At 42.7% G+C, this 21,937-nt stretch overlaps 1 protein-coding gene across 3 annotated transcripts in view; it reads left to right on the top strand.

The window, feature by feature from the left end:
- The first annotated feature begins 17,102 nt into the window (after positions 1–17,102).
- The window catches only part of PACRGL (parkin coregulated like), a 32,640-nt gene continuing 27,805 nt past the window's right edge, over positions 17,103–21,937 (top strand). For 2 of the 3 annotated variants that reach the window (XR_014711458.1, XM_084627280.1), the window contains exon 1: positions 17,103–17,227. The gene's annotated coding sequence lies outside the window, so the exon portion shown is untranslated. Of the gene's footprint in view, positions 17,228–17,463; positions 17,572–21,937 lie in introns of those variants that run through there. The other variant, XM_084627281.1, reaches the window with a different exon arrangement.

Below are 21,937 nucleotides of genomic sequence, written 5' to 3'. Positions count from 1 at the left end.
TACATAGATTTCTAACTGGTAACGTCGTGTCGCCTCTAACAGTTGCAAGCCATCATACAATCAATTATGTAAAAACTTTCATTTTGTTGGACAATGATGCTGTAAATTACTTTCCTATTCATTTATTTAGATGTAAATAATAAAAAGATACACCTACAAGTCTCTAGACATTCTAATATATAATCAGTAATAAACAAAATCACAATAGCCTTAAAATAATCATTCAACAGGAATTCAGCCATGCATCTACAAAAAAACTACTTTCTACTCCTTTACCATTCTTGGAAGTATACCCTCACCCCTATTAAACAGATATCTTTTGAAGAGTGCCTGGAAAATCACCTATGTGTTTCACATTTCATATTTAATTTACAACTTAGTTCAATCTTCATCAATTGCTTCACTTTACATATTTTAATTATTAATTATTTGCTGAATTCCAACTATTTAGAGTACAGGACAGAGTACCATTTGCAAGAATGATTTTACCTGATGGTTTACATGATGAGTTCAGAATTACATCCATTATTTTAAAATTGCTCCAGAATACTACAGATTGTGCTTCTGTGGTTTAGCTCCTAAGCACCCACTTCAATGTAGTTAATGTTAAGTTAAACTGATAAGTCATGAATGGAAAAGTACTCAAAGGATCATTCCTTATTGCTTTTGAAACAATATGCTGTTAGTAATACACATTGCTTAACTGACTGCACTTGTAATTACTATACTGTTCTCATTTATGTGGATGTAAATTTACAAATAAAACAGTTGATGTGAGAATACTTAGCAGAAACTCTTGGAAGACACCATCAGGGAGGAAGACCTTGGGAGACATCTTCTGAGTTGGCTAAAATTATTGATTGCACCAGAAAAATACACAACATTCATAATTCAGTATATACTGGTCAGGATTGTGTTGTATTAGCCATTTAGGAAAGACACCACCATGAACAGAAGTAAATTGTCAGCAAGATTTATCTAAGTTAATATCATGAATTGTGGGAGTAAAGTATGGAGATTTAAGGACAGAAATTCAAATGTAAATAGACAAGATGTCCCAGTGCAGTCAGGGCCAGAAATGGGATTTTGGAGAGGGCCAACAAGATGTGCCCTTATTGGTCCCCTCACCTAAAAACTAAGCTGGTTCCTGGTTATGGTGAAGGTAATGCCATTTCAGGAACATTTTCCTGAACTTGATTCTGATGTAGTGTAATTGAATTTAACTAGGGCTGTCAAGTGATTAAAAACATTGTGATTAATTGCACGATTACAAAAATTAATTGTGATTAATTGCGTTGTTAAACAATAATGGACTACCATTTATTTAAATATTTTTGGATGTTTTCTACATTTTCAAATATATTGCTTTCACTTACAACACAGAATACAAAGAGTATAGTGCTCACTTTATTATTTATTTTTATTACAAATATTTGCACAGTAAAAAACAAAAGAAATAGTATTTTTCAATTCACCTCATACAAGTACCATAGTACAATCTCTTTATCATGAAAGTTGAACTTAAAAACGTAGAATTACGTACAAAAAAATAACTTCATTAAAAAAGAAAACAATGCAAAACTTTAGAGCCTACAAGTCCACTCAGTCCTACTTCAGCCAATTGCTCAGACAAACAAACTTGATTACAATTTGCAGGACAGAATGCTGCCTGCTTCTTGTTTACAATGTCACCTGAAAGTGAGAACAGGCGTTTGCATGGCGCTATTGTAGCCGGTATTGCAAGCTATTTACGTGCCAGATGTGCTAAAGATTCATATGTCCTTTTATCTTCAACCACCATTACATAGGACATGTCAAATCTGCTGTGAAAGTGTTCTTAAAATAAACGTGAGCTGGGTCATGATCCGAGACTGCTATAACATGAAATATATGACAGAATGTGGGTAAAACAGAGCCAAAGATCTACAGTTCTCCCCCAAGGAGTTCAATCACAAATGTAATTAATGCATTATTTTTTAATAAGCATCATCAGTATGGAAGCATATCCTCTGGAATGGTGGCTGGAGCATGAAAGGGTATACAAACGTTTAGCATATCTGGCACATAAACACCTTGCAACGCCAGCTACAAAAGTGCCATGTGAACACCTGTTCTCACTTTCAGGTGACGTTGTAAATAAGAGGCAGGCAGCAGCATCTCCTGTAAATGTAAACATCCTGTTTGTCTTAGCAATTGGCTGAACAAGAAGTAGGACTGAGTGGACTTGTAGACTCTAAATTTTACATTGTTTTGTTTTTGAGAGCAGTTATGTAACAAAAAAATTTACATTTCTAAGTTGCACTTTCATGATAAAGAGAATGCACTACAGTACTTGTATGAGGTGAATTGAAAAATACTATTTCTATCATTTTTACAGTGCAAATATTTGTAATAAAAATAATATAAAGTGAGCACCATAAACTTAGTATTCTGTGCTGTAATAGAAATCGATATTTTTGAAAATGTAGAAAAACATCCAAAAATATTTAATAAATTTCAATTGGTATTCTATGTTTAACAGTGCGATTAAATCACGATTAATTTTTTTGAGTTAATCATGTGAATTAACTGCGATTAACTGATAGCACTAAATTTAACTCAATGCTGTTACTTGTAAAAATTACAGAGTATCTTTTCTAATACTGAAAAAGGAGCTCTATGATGACAACGAAAACATAATGTATATTGAACTATTCTCTCTTTCACGCTATCTTTGCTTCACTGTAGAGCTTCTTCCTAGAACCTTCCCCAGCTTCTCCTGTCTCTAGTTTTCTTCTACAGATTTAAAGAAACAGTACATAGTCCAGGGGTAAAAGTAACATAGAAGACTTACCAGTATGGGGGCCTGGCTCCAGGTTCCCAGAAGGGGCAGGGCCTCGGGCAGAAGGGGCAGGGTTGGGGGTCAGCCTCCCCCAGCCAGCTGCCTGGCCTTCCACGCTGCCTGCCCCGCACCACCCGGGGCTCCGGTGGCAATTTAAAAGGGCCTGGGGCTCCAGCCACTGCCACAGTAGCAGCAGCAGCAGCCCGGAGCCTCAGGCCCTTTTAAATCACCTGGCTCCAGGGCAACTGCCCTTTTTACCCCTCGCCCCCCACCCATTGCGGCCCTGCTGGTAGGGTCCATTAAACGTTAAAGTGCTGCCGTGGTAGCACTTTAACATCATCTGCATACGGACTGGTGCCAGCAGCCACTTTCACCCCTGACAGCGTCTCACAGTTGAAGGTATATAGTGTAAAGCCAGAGTAAGTGAAGTCAGAATAAGTTTCCCTATGTGTATATCCTGGGGACTATGGCCCCATGAGGAAAGAGAGCTCCAACTTCATGAATCCTGGGGCCTCCACTTCACTTGGAGGGTCAGCCCATCAATTTAGCTTCCTGTCCCCTATCCGGTGTCCCCACCTCACCATTGCTGTACTCTCTCATTAATGTTCATAGCAGCATGTATTTTGGCTAGTTCCCCATGTAGAAATACTCCTTGTTAGGCATAGGTTTGCCAACTGTCTAATAACGCAAACCCAAATGCTCTTGCCCCACCCACTGCTCCGCCCGTGCTCTGTCCCTGCTCTGAGGTCCCACCCCACTCACTCCATCACCCCTCCCTGCATCACTCAATCTCCCCCACCCTCACTTTCACCAGGCTGGGGCAGTGGGTTGGGGTGCGGGAGCGGGTGTGGGCTCTTGGCTAGGGCCAAGGGGTTCGGAGTATGGGAGGGGGCTCTGGGCTGAGCCTGAGGCAGGGGGTAGGGGTGCAGGAGAGGGTGCGGCATGCAAGCTCTGGGGGGGGGAGTTGAGGGGCTGGGGCAGGGGATTGGGGTGCAGGAGGAGTGAGGGCTCTGGGAGGGAGTTTGGGTGCAGGAGGGGGCTCCAGGCTGGGGTAGGGGTTTGGGGTGTGGTAGGTGGTGCGGGTGCTGGCTCAGGGTTGGAGTTTGGGTGCAGGAGTGGGCTCAGGACTGAGGCAGGGGGTTGGGGTACAGGAGGGGGTGAGGGCTCCGGTCGGGAGGCACTTACCTCAGGCAGCTCCTGCTTGGCAACACAGTGGGGCTAGGGCAGGCTCCCTGCGTGCCCTGGGCCCGCACTGCTCCCAGAAGTGGCCGGCACGTCCCTGCAGGGGGCTTGGAAGCAGGAGCCCTGCTGCAGCTCCTGGCCAATGGGAACTGCAGAGTTGGCACTCGAGGCGGCAGCAGCACCGCAGAGACCCCTTGTCCCTGCCCAGGGGCCACAGGGATATGCTGGCTGCTTCTGGCAGAGGCGTGGGGCCCGGGCAGGTAGGGAGCCTACCTTAGCTCTGCTGCGCTGTTGGACTTTTTGAGCCTAAAATCTCCCGGTTTGGTTTTAGTAGTCTCTGGGAGATAGAGCCTGATTCCGGGAGACTCCCAGCAAAACCGGGAGGCTTCGCAACCCTAGTTAGGCGGGGAAGCATGCCATGCAGAGCAACAACTTCCCTGCCCTGCTCACTTCCTGCCCCCAACATGCTATCTTCAGACCCAAGAGCCCTGGCCACATGGATTACTTCTAGCACTGGGGAGGGATGGGCTTTCATGGTCTCCTATAAATGGACAAAGCATTTATTTCCCTGTTTATTATTACTTGCATGCAGGGGCCATAAAGTTCAATGAGCCTGCCCTTAATCAGCATTTTATATGTCATATATGCTCTGTTTCCTGGTCTGGGATAAAATTGGAAAAAGATTTGTCAGTAAATAAAACAGTTTCTCGGGCAATTGAGCTAGGAAATGCATCTCCTTCCTATTCAGCAATCTCTTCTATTTTGGCACCTTTAATATGTGAATTAACAGTTTGGGGAATTGAACACGGAAAAAATAAAATCTTCTGACAGCAGCAGCAATAGAAGGATGAGCAATGGGTAATATTACACAGAGCTAGCACAGGAAAAGTAACGAACAAAAGACAGTGAATCATCACCACCAAGTGGACAAAATACAAAACTGAAAAAAAAGTACCTCTGTGGGCTACTTCTTTTTCTGGCGCTCTGTTAGAGAAAATGTATCAGACCAGACTGTACTCACACTATCAGCCTAATCACCAACTGTAAAGAGATTTCTATATCGGTTGGCTTAAGTAGTGTGTAAACTACATTCCCTCTGATGTCAGAGTATCAAGTTTAGAAGAATATAAGGGTGAATATGACAATTAAAAAAAACAGTCTGCAGTAATTTGCTAGTTAGAGCTGACCAGCTCAATCTTCAATAACTGTAGGAAAGTAATTTTACCCAACTAGTAAGTATATCAGATGTGAATACCTGCCTCTAAAGCATACAGCCAGCATCAAAAGCTGTTTGTGCTGTGAGTAACAAATTTTGTACTACCGAAATCTGTGGGAGCAGGATCAAAGGTAAAGTAAGCAGGTTTTTCCCCCCATAATATACTAAGGTATGTTCTAAAGTAACAAACCTCAAATTTGAAATAGCAATCAAGCATTTCTGAATGATCCAATTAGAGAAATATGTGAGAGAAAACCAAGCATCTCTGAATGTGCAGACAATATCTCAGATAGTTTGATTAAACTAGAGAATTTGGAGTTGAGAACACTGGTTTCCTGTTCTTAGCTCTGTCACTAATTTGTTTGACTTTAGGTGTCACAAACCTTTCTGTATCTGATTTATTGTGATGACAGGCATAATCTAATCCCCCTGTGCCTCTGTTTACAAGGATTCTAATAATATCTGTGAACCTTCACAGGTTTGGTATAAGGCTGAATTAATGAATGTTTATGAAGTGCCTTGAGGTCTCTGGATAAAAGGCACAATAAAAGTTAAAATACCATTATTGTATTACTATGGGTTTCTAGCTTATTTGTCATCAGGTAGCCACTATGTTACATGGGACCATACTAACAGCTAAAATGGTAGGGTGTTAGGAGTGCTTGATAATGGCATACCTAAAGCTCACACATCTAAAGTATGCCACATGAAATGAATACATCTCAAGGGGGGAAGGTCCCAGAGCCCAGGCTCCAAACTGACCCTGGATGCCTACACTGCAGCCCAAGCCCCATGAGCCTGAGTCCGCTGCAATGTAGCCACACTACCTTAAGGCATAATGGCCAATCCTGACAAGTTTGCTGTTGCGAGGCTGAGGCAATTATTATGAGGTCATTCAGTAGCTCTTAGAACTGTTAGGATAGTACCATGCCATACCAAAATCAGAAGGGACATGCTATTGAATTTTAAAAACACAGACAGGACATCTCTTGTGCCTCTGGAGCTCCCTATTTTGGCTTCTAAGCAGGTATCACACTCCATCTATTTCGTTCCTGGAAGATTTCAGAGTAGCAGCTGTGTTAGTCTGTATTCGCAAAAAGAAAAGGAGGACTTGTGGCACCTTAGAGACTAACCAATTTATTTGAGCATAAGCTTTCATGAGCTACAGCTCACTTCATCGGATGCGTTCAGTGGAAAATACAGTGGGGAGATTTATATACATAGACAACATGAAACTATGGGTGTTACCATACACACTGTAACCAGAGTGATCACTTAAGGTGAGCTATTACCAGCAGGAGAGCGGGTGGGGAAAAAACCTTTTCTAGTGATAAACAAGGCGGGCCATTTCCAGTAGTTGACAAGAACGTCTGAGGAACAGTGGGGGGTGGGCGTGGGGGGGATAAACATGGGAAATAGTTTTACTTTGTGTAATGACCCATCCCAGTCTCTATTCAAGCCTAAGTTAATTGTATCCATTTTCAAATTAATTCCAATTCAGCAGTCTCTCCTTGGAGTCTGTTTTTGAAGTTTTTTTGTTGAAGTATTGCCACTTTTAGGTCTGTAATCGAGTGACCAGAGAGATTGAAGTGTTCTCCGACTGGTTTTTGAATGTTATAATTCTTGACGTCTGATTTGTGTCCATTTATTCTTTTACGTAGAGACTGTCCAGTTTGGCCAATGTACATGGCAGAGGGGCATTGCTGGTACGTGATGGCATATATCACATTGGGAGATGTGCAGGTGAACGAGCCTCTGATGGTGTGGCTGATGTGATTAGGCCCTATGATGGTGTCCCCTGAATAGATATGTGGACACAGTTGGCAACGGGCACTAGTCCATTTTTAAAGCTTTTGGCCCAATGCTCTACTGCATTACACCTTGTGTAGTCATGTACACGAGGGCAAAGTGAGTGTAAAACACTACTGTTTTGATTTGGCAGCATCCTCCTCTCCAGCCCCACCCCTCCACACACACTCTGCAGAACCAGCAGGAGGACGGACCAATGTGGGAGGAGGAACACCTAAACACATGCTGCCTGCTGTTCACGCTCTGCTAATCAACTGGGCAGCACTTGAATTTCTCCTGGGTGGCTGCCCAAGCGCGCAGCTTACAGGGAACACAAGTCTGCACTCCTGCTGGGATTTAACACCCCCCATTTGCTGAAGATTATAAAATCACATATCTCAAAAATCCTTATATAGATATTTAGATGCACAATCTGAGTATTTATCTTTAGCCTTAAATGCTCAGACTGTGCATCTAAATAATCTTCAGCACCACACTCATGAAATATTTTTAAAGCTAATTTTAAACTAATGTCCCGTAGACAAACATGTTCTGAGTAAATATAGCAATGCACAACTGTTTTTGTCAGTAAACTCAACAGCCCTTAAACTTCTCATTCAGATCTTAAATCTGTATGTGTGTCATACATGCATGTACAGTTCTTAATTTGCCACATTGAAAGAGTAAAGTATCACTATGGGTCAATTTCCTCCCCAGGAATTTGCCTCCTGAGTTTTATAAGGGACTTTGATCCGCTAATCCAAAACTCTCGTAGCATCTTAGCCACTCAATCAGGTCATACCAGCTATATTATTGAATGTTTTAGGCAATCTAATAATACCCAGGGACTCTAGTCATCTAGCATTGCTCAGCTAGAATGGCATTTTTCCTCACCAATTTTCCTTGAAGATTTATATTCATATTCACAGCTCCACAAATTTTGAACAGGTGCTGAACTGCTTGATACTGTGTTTGAAGATATATGTGCATCTAAACCTTTGCACAATTATGTGCCTATATTCTATTTTTTAGTCTCAAACTACTGTGTGGTTACTCCAGGATAACCATGGTGAGATGAGATTTGAATGTGACAAATAAAAATAGTGTTACATTTAAATCAATGCATGGCTCCTGAAGCTAGAGAGAATTTTTAACTACGTTAAAAAAGTGTGTTATCTCTATAAGAACTGGGGAAAAGAGAATCAGGGAATGATGGAGAGTGGTGGGAGTTGGGAAAATGTATTTGGCTCTGTTGTACTGGTGCCTTGAGATCCCAAAGAGGTACTGAGGCCAAATTATGCTAGGTGCTGTCCAAGCAGTCTCTCCTCCCCCGACACAAAAAAATGTAACACATAAGTAAATTCATATAAAAATGTTGTAAGCATATTTTAATGGGTGAGAAAATTACAAATAATTTTTTCCCATTGCCTTCATTCTTGATTGTAAAGGGAAGATGGGCTGATACATTTTCATGACAATTTTGCAAGGCTGGACTTTAATATGTGTTGTGTTACTTTTTCCCATTTTTTGTGTGTGTGTATGGAGAGGCTTGCAGGATACGTAACTTCAATAATTTTTGGAAGAAAAGTTGTTTTAAGGCTCTTTAACATAATGTGTAAAAATATAGTTTTAAATGGAGTATTACAAAATACTGTAACGCTTGACTCTTGCTAGTGAAATGCAGGCTGTGCTGTGCCTCCAACCCCACAAAGTATGCTCAGAGAGTGGTAAAATGGCCAAGCTTCCTGTACTCTCTCTTCTGATGAGTGAACTGAAGCTGAGCCATCTTGGAAAGGAACATGGCCAGCACACCACAAGGATGTACTGATTCAGTATATCTCTCAGGTAATCTCCATTAGTGGGATTTTTATGGGTCCCTGCCTGTAAATCACTCATGTTTTTCCTTTGCAGAAGGTAGTTGTTGTAGTGCTTTCTTCAGTAGAAGACAGTGTATTGAATCCCCCACTCCAGTGCAGTTGCCCTCATGGGTGTACAGGTTAAATTAAGAGCACATTTATTATTGATATTTGCAAGTTGTGTCCTTATTGACACAGTTTATTTCTACTAGAGCGAATGATTGTCTACGATTGTACTGTATAGGCAGTTATCGGTCACTTTAAGTCTGGCCAGATATCTTATTCATTATGAGAAAGCAAGTAAAGCATTAGCCTGCACAAAGTAAAGAGTTGTGAACATTAGAAGTGGCTCCCGTGCTGAGTTGCATTGGCATGACTTCTGTGTGCATGCATACCCCTTCCCCCCCAAGAAGATTACTTGCAATTATTCATATTCCCATCTTTTTTTCCCCTAACTCATTCTCCTCAACTTTGCAGAGATATCTACCAACCTCAGTTAAATGTAACATTACCCACAGTGCATTCACATATCCAAATAGGAGCTTTTATAGTTTGCATACTTTTCAATCAGAGAGACAAATTGCAGTTCCTCTGTCAATTGCCATATTTTGTAAGCTCTTCAAGGCAAAGACAGAGTCTTTGGAGTCCATCCTGCCCCTCCCTCACACCCTCACTCTTAAAGCAATGGCTCACAATTCCAACACAGTCCTCAATATACCACAGTAAAGATCATATGTGAAGAAACAAAATTGTCTGAAGGCATCCATGTGTGTCCTCCAAACATTTTTCTGATTCATGAAAAATAACATAAATTAGAAAAATATCCATAAAATATAATGGCTTTGGAATGCAAATGTTAAAGAATGCAGGTAATTTTATAAATGATTATAATCTATTCTAAAATGAGTGCAATAAGAATTCCCACATGACCAGAAAATAGTCATAGCACAATAGTTATCTCTAGCGTTGTTGATGAGGAAAGCTGTGTTGTGCTTTAGGCAGAACCTCAGTGATCCTTTAGATTTCCTAAACACGGGATTTTAATTGAAGTTTGCCTTGCCTTTTAATAAGCAACTTTCCCTTTGCAAGAGGGATTGTATACCTATAGATGGTAGTGTCACCTCAAGCAGCTGTTACAGAAATAATGCTGTTCAGAAATATATCACCAACACCAAGCAAAAAAGAATAATGGCTCAGAAAGGCAGCACTGGTGACTCTTAATGAGGATAAACACTTAAGCCTATATTTTCTAGTAGCAATTCTGGGTGTTCAAGTTGAGGCATTTTAAAAAAAATCTAGTTTTCAGAGAGCAGCTGCTTACTATTTTTGAAAATTTAGGCCTCAACTTAAAATTTCACTAAATAATGTGGAGTCATGAAGCAGTTACCTGAAGTTATTAGACTTTCTGATTAGTTTCAACTAAACATTTAGGAATTGGAGCTTTGGGATGGACCATTTTATTTTTATTTAGAATTTTCATCATCTCCCTCTTCTGTATAAAAACCTCTCCTCAGCCAGTGTGTTTTAAATGAGTTAAAAAGACGTGTCCCTATGTTTTTCTCTCCAACTTTCAGTCACTGGAAGATATAAATCATTTGTGTTGGATAAAGCTTATTCCAAAATGCCAGCGCTGACCAAAATCTAGGGCTTGTGTTAGTTGTCAGACAGACCATAACTAGGTTTCAGCATTGCTATTGCCTTTTCCCATCTATTACTTCAGAAAACCAACTGAATAGGTTGTCTAATCCAATTTCTTTTTAAGTCCCATAAAGTCCCTTATTGTGTATTACTGATGTTCAAAGGAATAACACACACCTTTCACAATTTAAGCAATAACAAAAAAAAAGTTTCCTATTTGGGGAATTCACTGCCATGTGTTCAAAAGAACAAATGTATCTCTTAAAGAGCAGTGAACATGCCATAGCTAATGAGGTCTGTTGGGAAAGAAAAATTGTAGTCTTCACTGGAAAGGTTACTCACTACACAGGCTTACCAGCAAATATTGTTTAAAACTTATAACTGTCAGATGTTGATACCCTGAGAACTGTTAGCTGGAAGATAAAACTGGTGGCTCAGATAATATCTTTACTGGAATGTTTTTATTCAAAAGTACCTGCAAATAGAATGTGTATCCTGGTCTGCAAATTGCTACTCTGTAGCTAAAAAATAAAATTAAACTAAAAGCATTTCCCAGTCACTGGTGTTATCTTCTCTTCCTACTGGAGAAAAAATGGGAGCTTGGCTTTATCAGCCTAATTGAAGTTACAACTACATAGCACAGCACATGTTGAAAGTCTTCCTTTTTCTTTTCTTTAATCTTTCTTCCCATAGGTGTGCATCTACAAGCCGGAAGCCAAGTATTTAAGTTTTGATTTGTTCAAGATGCATCCTCTGTTCCTACATACCACACAAACTATGCTGACAGCTTGTGCTACACGCTCTCAAAGAAACTGCGGAATCACCTGATCAACATCCTCTACAGCAAACAGGGAAAGATTAAGAATGAGCTCTCAGAACTGGATACTCTCATAAAAAACCAACCTTCCACACAAACTTCCTCGTGGCTGGAATTTACTAAAACTAGACAAGCTGTCATAAATATAAAGGGAAGGGTAAACCCCTTTGAAATCCCTCCTGGCCAGAGGGAAAACTCCTCTCACCTGTAAAGGGTTAAGAAGCTAAAGGTAACCTCGCTGGCACCTGACCAAAATGACCAATGAGGAGACAAGATACTTTCAAAAGCTAGGAGGAGGGAGAGAAACAAAGGGTCCCTGTCTCTGTATGCTGGTTTCTGCCGGGGATAGACCAGGAATGGAGTCTTAGAACTTTTAGTAAGTAATCTAGCTAGGTATGTGTTAGATTATGATTTCTTTAAATGGCTAAGAAAAGAATTGTGCTGAATAGAATAACTATTTCTGTCTGTATATCTTTTTTATAACTTAAGGTTTTGCCTAGAGGGGTTCTCTATGTTTTGAATCTAATTACCCTGTAAGGTATCTACCATCCTGATTTTACAGGGGGGATTTCTTTATTTCTATTTACTTCTATTTCTATTAAAAGTCTTCTTGTAAGAAAACTGAATGCTTTTCCATTGTTCTCAGATCCAAGGGTTTGGGTCTGTGGTCACCTATGCAAATTGGTGAGGCTTTTTATCCAACATTTCCCTGGAAAGGGGGGGTGTAAGTGTTGGGAGGATTGTTCATCGTTCTTAAGATCCAAGGGTCTGGGTCTGTAGTCACCTAGGCAAATTGGTGAGGCTTTTTACCAAACCTTGTCCAGAAAGTGGGGTGCAAGGTTTTGGGAAGTATTTTGGGGGGAAAGACGTGTCCAAACAGCTCTTCCCCAGTAACCAGTATTTGTTTGGTGGTGATAGCGGCCAATCCAAGGACAAAGGGTGGAATATTTTGTACCTTGGGGAAGTTTTGACCTAAGCTGGTAAAGAGAAGCTTAGGAGGTTTTTCATGCAGGTCCCCACATCTGTACCCTAGCGTTCAGAGTGGGGAAGGAACCTTGACACAAGCCATTTACAATGCACACTTTGCTTCTCTACAAAAGAAAAAGGACACTAAACTTTCTAAACTACTACATGCTACAAGGGGCCACAGCAATGGTTCCCTCAACCCACCCAGCAATATTGTTAACCTATCCAACTATACTCTCAGCCCAGCAGAAGAAGCTGTCCTATCTCAGGGCCTCTCCTTCTGCCCCTCCACCCCCACGAACATGATACAGTTCTGTGGTGACCTAGAATCCTATTTTCGACGTCTCCGACTCAAGGAATATTTCCAAAATACCTCTGAACAACATACTAATCTACAGAGGCCTCCCTACCAACATTACAAAAAGAAGGATTCTAGGTGGACTCCTCCTGAAGGTCGAAACAGCAGACTGGACTTCTACATAGAATGCTTCCGCCGACGTGCACGGGCTGAAATTGTGGAAAAGCAGCATCACTTGCCCCATAACCTCAGCCATGCAGAACACAATGCCATCCACAGCCTCAGAAACAACTCTGACATCATAATCAAAAAGACTGACAAAGGAGGTGCTGTTGTCATCATGAATAGGTCAGAATATGAACAAGAGGCTGCTCGGCAGCTCTCCAACACCACTTTCTACAAGCCATTACCCTATGATCCCACTGAGGGTTACCAAAAGCAACTACAGCATTTGCTCAAGAAACTTCCTGAAAAAGCACAAGATCAAATCCGCACAGACACACCCCTGGAACCCCGACCTGGGATATTCTATCTACTACCTAAGATCCATAAACCTGGAAATCCTGGGCGCCCCATCATCTCAGGCATTGACACCCTGACAGCAGGATTGTCTGGCTATGTAGACTCCCTCCTCAGGCCCTACGCTACCAGCACTCCCAGCTACCTTCGAGACACCACTGACTTCCTGAGGAAACTACAATCCATCGGTGATCTTCCTGATAACACCATCCTGGCCACTATGGATGTAGAAGCCCTCTACGCCAACATTCCACACAAAGATGGACTACAAGCCATCAAGAACACTATCCCCGATAATGTCACGGCTAACCTGGTGGCTGAACTTTGTGACTTTGTCCTTACCCATAACTATTTTACATTTGGGGACAATGTATACCTTCAGATCAGTGGCACTGCTATGGGTACCCGCATGGCCCCACAGTATGCCAACATTTTTATGGCTGATTTAGAACAACGCTTCCTCAGCTCTTGTCCCCTAACGCCCCTACTCTACTTGCGCTATATTGATGACATCTTCATCATCTGGACCCATGGAAAAGAAGCCCTTGAGGAATTCCACCATGATTTCAACAATTTCCATCCCACCATCAACCTCAGCCTGGTCCAGTCCACACAAGAGCTCCACTTCCTGGACACTACAATGTTAATAAACAATGGTCACATAAACACCACCCTATACCGGAAACCTACTGACCGCTATTCCTACCTACATGCCTCCAGCTTTCACCCTGACCACACCACACGATCCATTGTCTACAGCCAAGCTCTGCGATACAACCGCATTTGCTCCAACCCCTCAGACAGAGACAAACACCTACAAGATCTCTATCAAGCATTCTTATAACTACAATACCCACCTGCAGAAGTGAAGAAACAGATTGATAGAGCCAGAAGAGTTCCCAGAAGTCACCTACTACAGGACAGCCCTAACAAAGAAAATAACAGAACGCCACTAGCTGTCACCTTCAGCCCCCAACTAAAACCCCTCCAACGCATTATTAAGGATCTACAACCTATCCTGAAGGATGACCCAACACTCTCACAAATCTCGGGAGACAGGCCAGTCCTTGCCTACAGATAGCCCCCCAACCTGAAGCAAATACTCACCAACAACCACATATCACTCAACAGAACCACTAACCTAGGAACCTATGCTTGCAACAAAGCCCGTTGCCAACTGTGCCCACATATCTATTCAGGGGACACCATCACAGGGCCTAATAACATCAGCCACACTATCAGAGGCTCGTTCACCTGCACATCCACCAATGTGATATATGCCATCATGTGCCAGCAATGCCCCTCTGCCATGTACATTGGTCAAACTGGACAGTCTCTACGTAAAAGAATAAATGGACACAAATCAGATGTCAAGAATTATAACATTCATAAATCAGTCGGAGAACACTTCAATCTCTCTGGTCACGCAATCACAGACATGAAGGTCGCTATCTTAAAACAAAAAAACTTCAAATCCAGACTCCAGCGAGAAACTGCTGAATTGAAATTCATTTGCAAATTGGATACTATTAATTTAGGCTTAAATAGATACTGGGAGTGGCTATTTCCCCTTGTTTTTTCCTACCCCCCCCCCGACGTTCTGGTTAAACTTGGATTTATGCTGGAAATGGCCCACTTTGATTATCATACACATTGTAGGGAGAGTGGTCACTTTGGATGAACTATTACCAGCAGGAGAGTGGGATGGGAGGAGGTATTGTTTCATGGTCTCTGTGTATATAATGTCTTCTGCAGTTTCCACAGTATGCATCCGATGAAGTGAGCTGTAGTTCACGAAAGCTTATGCTCAAATAAATTGGTTAGTCTCTAAGGTGCCACAAGTACTCCTTTTCTTTTTGTTAACGTAGCTTGACAGACAACACAATTAATGACAGGTTTCAGAGTAACAGCCGTGTTAGTCTGTATTCGCAAAAAGAAAAGGAGTACTTGTGGCACCTGAGAGACTAACCAATTTATTTGAGCATAAGCTTTCGTGAGCTACAGCTCACTTCATGGGATGCATAAAAGTGGAAAATGCAGTGAGGATGTTTTTATACACACAGACCATGAAAAAATGGGTGTTTATCACTTCAAAAGGTTTTTCTCCCCCCACCCCACTCTCCTGCTGGTAATAGCTTATCTAAAGTGATCACTCTCCTTAGAATGTGTATGATAATCAAGGTGGGCCATTTCCAGCACAAATCCAGGGTTTAACAAGAACGTCTGAAGAACCGGGGTGGGGGCAGGAAAAAACAAGGGGACATAGGTTACCTTGCATAATGACTTAACCACTCCCAGTCTCTATTCAAGCCTAAATTAATTGTATCCAATTTGCAAATGAATTCCAATTCAGCAGTCTCTCACTGGACTCTGGTTTTGAAGTTTTTCTGTTGTAATATCGCAACTTTCATGTCTGTAATCGCGTGACCAGACAGATTGAAGTGTTCTCCGACTGGTTTATGAATGTTATAATTCTTGACATCTGATTTGTGTCCATTTATTCTTTTACGTAGAGACTGTCCAGACTGAAACCAGACTTAAACTGTGATAATGTAGGTTTAGAAAAATTGTCACGGGTGTTGCCCATACTGGTATTCCAGGAGGTGTGAGATTGGGGGAACTCCACATTTGGGGGAGAAGGAATACACACTGCTCACAGTTTAAGTCTGGTTTCAGTCTGGACAGTCTCTACGTAAAAGAATAAATGGACACAAATCAGATGTCAAGAATTATAACATTCAAAAATCAGTTGGAGAACACTTCAATCTCTCTGGTCACTCGATTTCTGATCTCAAAGTGACTATCCTTCAACAAACAAAATTTGAAAACAGACTCCAACTAGAGACTGCTGAATTGGAATTAATTTGCAAATTGGATACAATTAATTTAGGCTAGAATAGAGACTGGGAATGGTTGAGTCATTATAAAAAGTAACCTATTTCCCCTTGCTTATTCCTTTCCTTAAACCCTGGATTTGTGCTGGAAATGGCCCACCTTGATTATCATACACATTGTAAGGAGAGTGATCACTTTAGATAAGCTATTACCAGCAGGAGAGTAGGGAGGGGGGAGGGAAAACCTTTTGTAGTGATAAACACCCATTTTTTCATAGTTTGTGTGTATAAAAACATCTTCTGTATTTTCCACAGTATGCATCCGATGAAGTGAGCTGTAGCTCCCGAAAGCTTATGCTCAAATAAATTGGTTAGTCTCTAAGGTGCCACAGGTAACACAATTAATGTATCTAAAACTGCAGGATAACTTCTAATGAGACATTGGGCTTTGGACACGGAACCAATGCGCACAGCAATGGCTAGTTAGTTCAACTAGCAACCTACCTTCATGCCATTTAAAATTGCCATCTGGTCTGGTGGAACAAAGTGGTGGGAATAAAACGAGAATCCCGGGCCCTGCGTTCACCCATTTTGACTTCTTAGTGGTTCTTGTTAGCGGCAGCCCAGGCATGTGTGGGTTTTGCGTGGGCACAGGGGCTCTTGCCCAGATCCTTGCAAGGTTAGGACCTCAGGGAGAGTATCCTACTGCCAGTGATTATGCTTAGGAGCCCAAAGGGGAGCTGCGAGGCTGGTGGGGAGAGGCCCGAGCTGCGAGGCTGGTGGGGAGAGGCCCGAGCCGCCCGCCTGAGCGAGGTGCCATTAGCTGCCAAGGTCAATCCCCTGTAGGGGGACAATGATTGCAATGTAACAGACACAGCTGAGGAAAGGACACGGGCGCCCTATTCCCAGAGCCAGGCCAAGGCTTTGCTGAGCTGGTGGGGACCCTGCCCAGTGTAGACGGGTCAGCCAGACTGTGCCACGCAGCGATCCCCGGCCCCACCAGCACAGTGAGCGTGGGCGAGCAGCCCAGCCACGCGGCTACGACGGACGGGACTATAGCACAGAACTGGGGCGGGGGGGGGAGGGGGATTCGTGACGGAACATCCCCCGCCCCGCGAATTGCCGAGTCCCCCCACATCCGCGCATGCTCCCCAGCCCCGCCTGCAGTCTCTTCACAGGAAGTTTGGCCTTTCCGCAACCCGTAGACACCGCGGAGCTTCCTTAGCAACCGGCGGGACTGGAGGTGTCGCTGAGAGCGAGGCGCTGCGGAGCCCCGGCCTCTGGCGGACCTGGTAAGAGTGGCGGCGGGAAGGGGCTGGGCTAGGGCGGAGGGCTACCCCGGCGGGCCGGGGGGCTTCGTCCGAGAGTTCCTCCGCCGACAGGCTGTAACCGCCAGAGTTACGGACCGAGACTCGCTCCTCCTCGGACCTGGGGCCCCGCACACGGCCCCATAGACTAGAGCCGCAGCAACACCTCAGAGCCCTGCCGACGCCCCCCGGGGACTCGAATCCCGCCAATACCCCAGAGCCCTGCTGCTGACACCCCATCGCGGCCTGGAAGCTGCATCCCACCCAGAGCCCTGCAGATGCCGCCATGGACCCACGTCCCGCAGAGCCCCTTAAAAACTCCTGAAGAAGTGAGGTTTTTCCCCACGGAAGCTTATGCTCCAAATATATCTGTTAGTCTTTTTAAGGTGCCACTGCACTCCTTGTTGTTTTTTTAAAAACCTCCGAGGGACCCGAACCCTGCATCCTCCCCAGCCCTGCAAACATCCTCCATGGACTTGGCCGCACATCTGCTCCAGAGCCCCGCAAACACCTGTCCACACAGACCCACATCTAGGGTGACCATCCTTTCCCAACGGTTCCCAGCCCAAGTGCCGCCCGTGAGGCTGTCCCAAGCTGTTCGCCTGAGCCCCGCCTCTGCACGAGTCTGGCGTTGCTGCTCGCCCAAGCCGTGACTCCTTCCCTGCGTGGAGCTGGTATCGCAGCTTGTCCCCCAGCACATTCCTCCACATCCCACCTTTTTTGACAAAAAATGGGCATTTGTTTTGTTTGTTCTTGCCAGCTGATCAAGTTGGCAAGAGAAAACTGGACAAATATCCACCTTTGCCAAAAATTCAGAACGGCTGGAACAGGGCTTTAAAAAAGGGACTGTCCCTGCCAAAACAGGACTTTTGGTCACCCTACCCATATCCTACAGAGCCCTGCAAACATCCCCACAGTCCCAAATTCCATATCTCTCCTGAGCCCGACATACATCCCAATTGGTCTGTACCCCACAGAGCCCTGAAAATGCCCCTTATAGCTCTGTAACCCTGCATACCCCTTTAGAGCCCACATGCAGCCCATGGACCCATGCCACACATTCTCCCCTGTACCGTGCATACACCCCCAGCTGCCTACATTTCCTATTCAACCCTCTACATAGAGCTATACTTTCCATAGAACCATGCAAAAATTTCGTAGACCTATATGACACATATGCCCCCAAAGCTCTGCTTACATTCCCGTTGATGCCCTTGCTGATTTCCTCATATAACCCTGCATGTACCTCCCATAAATCTATAACACTCAAATATGGTGTATAGAGAGTGCGTACTCATTACATAATCCCCTGTATGTGCACTCCAGAGACCTTAACTTCTTCATATGTTCTATATACCAATAGTCCCGCCTCTGTGCCTCCAAAGAACTATAATTCTCCACCTGACCTTATAGTTTCACTCCTCTGCATATACCACTCCTAGACAAAAAGCCCCACCTGAAGCATCCCCTTTCCATCTGATGAATCTTCTGTGGCCGATCAGGTGGGAGTCCTGCTTTGTGAACCACAGAAGGTTCTTCAAGTGGAAAAGGGTGGGAAGCAATACTGCTTCCCCCTCTGCCTCCACTTCATTTTCCTGAACTTCCGAAATGTTCCTTAACTTCCCTCACTTCCAAGATTATTAGGTTACTATTTATGAATAGGAATGAGGGTGTAGATAGCCCCTATGCTAATGTTCCTCCTTCATATTTCTACAGTGTCCAGAATGTGCCTGAGAGTAGATTCCAACAGTTTTGTGGTAGCTCGCTAGAGCCTCACTACTACAATTCTGCTCAGTACTTCCTTTGGGTGTTTTAAAGAAGCCAGTGTTGCTTGGGCCACTCTGCTCCTTTCTTTCTATAGCCTGGCTAATGGCTTCCAGTCCCCACTCGTGCAGGGAGAATTCCTACTTGTGATGGGTAAAGGAGCAAGTTGGTATTTGAAGCCCTGGATATTGTGATTCTACCTTTCCACAAGTCTGTGACTCTAACTCTCTCTTCTTCTGCTTTGAAACCTTTCCTCATGCTTACTTGTTTTATTTCTGTTTAAGGATTTTTAATTTAGGTCTGTTTTCTGCCATTGGGATGCTTTTATTTCTAGTTTCAATCTTGAACATCACTTCTATGCATCTCACTGTACCTCTGCTCTCTGATCTCTCCTAAATGTGTGTCATTTATACATTTCTATTGTGCAGTCGACTCCTGGCTGCATGAATATCAAATTCAGTGGTAGAAAGACTGAAGTCTTCTTGGGTAAAGTACTCTCCCTCCCCCCCTTCTTGTAATTCTAACTCTGTTACTGTCGTCTTTAACTCCTATCTTGATTTGTCCCCAGGTGCTGACATTTTTCAGTTATCCACAGCCACATATTTTATTTTAATTTTTGTTCCTCTTTGCTGGTAAGGTCATTATATCTGGAATATTAGAATTTGTTGTTGACTACTTTCTTCTCTGCTGAAATCTTTATCATGTGGCTTTATTAATTCTCAGAAGAGAAACTGATTTAGAGTGTCTTACTATGGATGACCATGCTAGTTATTACATTATAATATTTTTCGTCTAAAATGTGCTCTTCCAATAGTCTGTAAGCACATGTTCAAATGTTAAACTAATTAACAATATTAAACTAAATGATCTGTGCACTATATTAAAACAGATTGCAGATACTATATTTTCACTATGTTTGCTACCTAGTGGAACATAAGAATGGCCATACTGGGTCAGACCAAAGGTCCATCAAGCCCAGTATCCTGTCCTCTGACAGTGGCCAATGGCAAGTGCCCCAAAGGGAATGAACAGACAGGTTATCAAGTGATCCATGCCCTGTCACCCAGTCCCAGCTTCTGGCAAACAGAGGCTAGGGACACCATTCCTGCCCATTCTGGCTAATAGCCATTGATGGACCTATCTTCCATGAATTTATCTAGTTCCCTTTTGAACCTTGTTATACTATTGGCTTTCACAACACTCTCTGGCAAGGAGTTCCAGAGGTTGACAGTGTGTTGCGTGAAAAAATACTTTCTTGTGTTTGTTTTAAACCAGCTACCTATTAATTTAATTTGGTGGCCCCTTGTTCTTATATTATGAGGAGTAAATAACACTTTCTTATTTTCTTTCTCTATACCACTCATGATTTTATAGACCTCTATCATATCCCCACTTAGTTGCCTCTTTTCCAAGCTGAAAAGTCCCTGTCTTATTAATCTCTCCTCATATGGAAGCCGTTCTATACCCCTAATCATTTTTGTTTCCCTTTTTTGAACCTTTTCCAATTCCAATATATCTTTTTTTGAGATGGGGTGAACACATCTGCGTGCAGTATTCAAGATGGGCATACCATGAATTTATATAGAGGCAATATGATATTTTCTGTCTTATTATCTATCCCTTTCTTGATGACTCCCAACATTCTGTTTGCTTTTTTGACTGCCGCTGCACATTGAGTGGATGATTTCAGAGAACTATCCACAATGACTCCAAGATCTCTTTCTTGAGTGGTAACAGCTAATTTAGATCCCCTTATTTTATATGTATAGTTGGGATTGTTTTCCAATGTGCATTACTTTGCATTTATCAACATTAAATTTCATCTGCCATTTTGTTGCCCAGTCACCCAGTTTTGAGAGATCCGTTTGTAGCTCTTTGCAATCTGCCTGGGACTTAACTATCTTGAGTAGTTTTGTATCATCTGCAAATTTTGCCACCTCACTGTTTACCTAACCAGTTACCAATCCATGAGAGAACCTTCCCTCTAATCCCATGGCTGCTTCTAATTATGTGAACTTCCTGAATACTTTGCTGAGGAAAATAAATTCCACATTTCTCATACTAAATATGGTTTCTTGTTTTATTGCTAATGTTACTTTTTAGCAAGAAGACCATCATTATGGCTGAATGTAGATTTTGAATTTTGGCACCAACAGCAATACTGAATTGTTTGCCTGACATATAGTATAATGTTAATCTTAAAGTTTGTTGTTTTACTATTTGGAGCTTTTATAATATGGAAACCATTCAGAGATCAATTATTCTTGCATTTGGAGAAATACATTAAGTATGATGTGGTAATAAGAAGTTTGGTGATAATAAATTTGCATTAGCAAGTTACAGTAGAATCTCAGAGATACGAATGCCTCTGGAATGGAGGTTGTTCATAACTCTGAAATGTTCGTAACTCTAAACAAAACGTTATGGTTATTCTTTCAAAAGTTTACAACTGAATATTGACTTAATACAGCTTTGGAACTTTACTATGCAGAAAAAAAAATGCTGCTTTTAACTGTCATACATTAAATGAAACAGGCACAGAAACAGTTTCCATACCTTGCCAAATATTTTTTTAAACTTTCCCTTTATTATTTTAGTAGTTTACAATAAGTAAGTTAACACAGTAAGTAAGTAAGCACTGGCCTGCACTCCAAGCCCTGAGCCCCCCACACCCAAACTCCTGCTGCTGGTGCGTGGGGGGCCCACTCTAGACTACCCCAGCAGCAGCCAGTGTGACTGGCCCAGGGGTTGCTCAGGTGGCTCCCGGGGCTGCTGCAGAAGTCACGGAATCCGTGACTTCTGTGACAAACATGGAGCCTTAGTCATGGAATGCCACAGTTCTGAGGGGGGAAAGAAAAGAAAAAACATGGAGGAGAATCCAAGGTGTAAATCAAGAATAGAATTGATTTTGATAAATGTTTTCTCAGTAGA

The sequence above is a fragment of the Lepidochelys olivacea genome, assembly GCF_965140295.1.
Source record: "Lepidochelys olivacea isolate rLepOli2 genome assembly, chromosome: 4".
Classification (NCBI taxonomy): Eukaryota; Metazoa; Chordata; order Testudines; family Cheloniidae; genus Lepidochelys; species Lepidochelys olivacea.
This window is presented reverse-complemented; position numbering and strand designations above follow the sequence as displayed.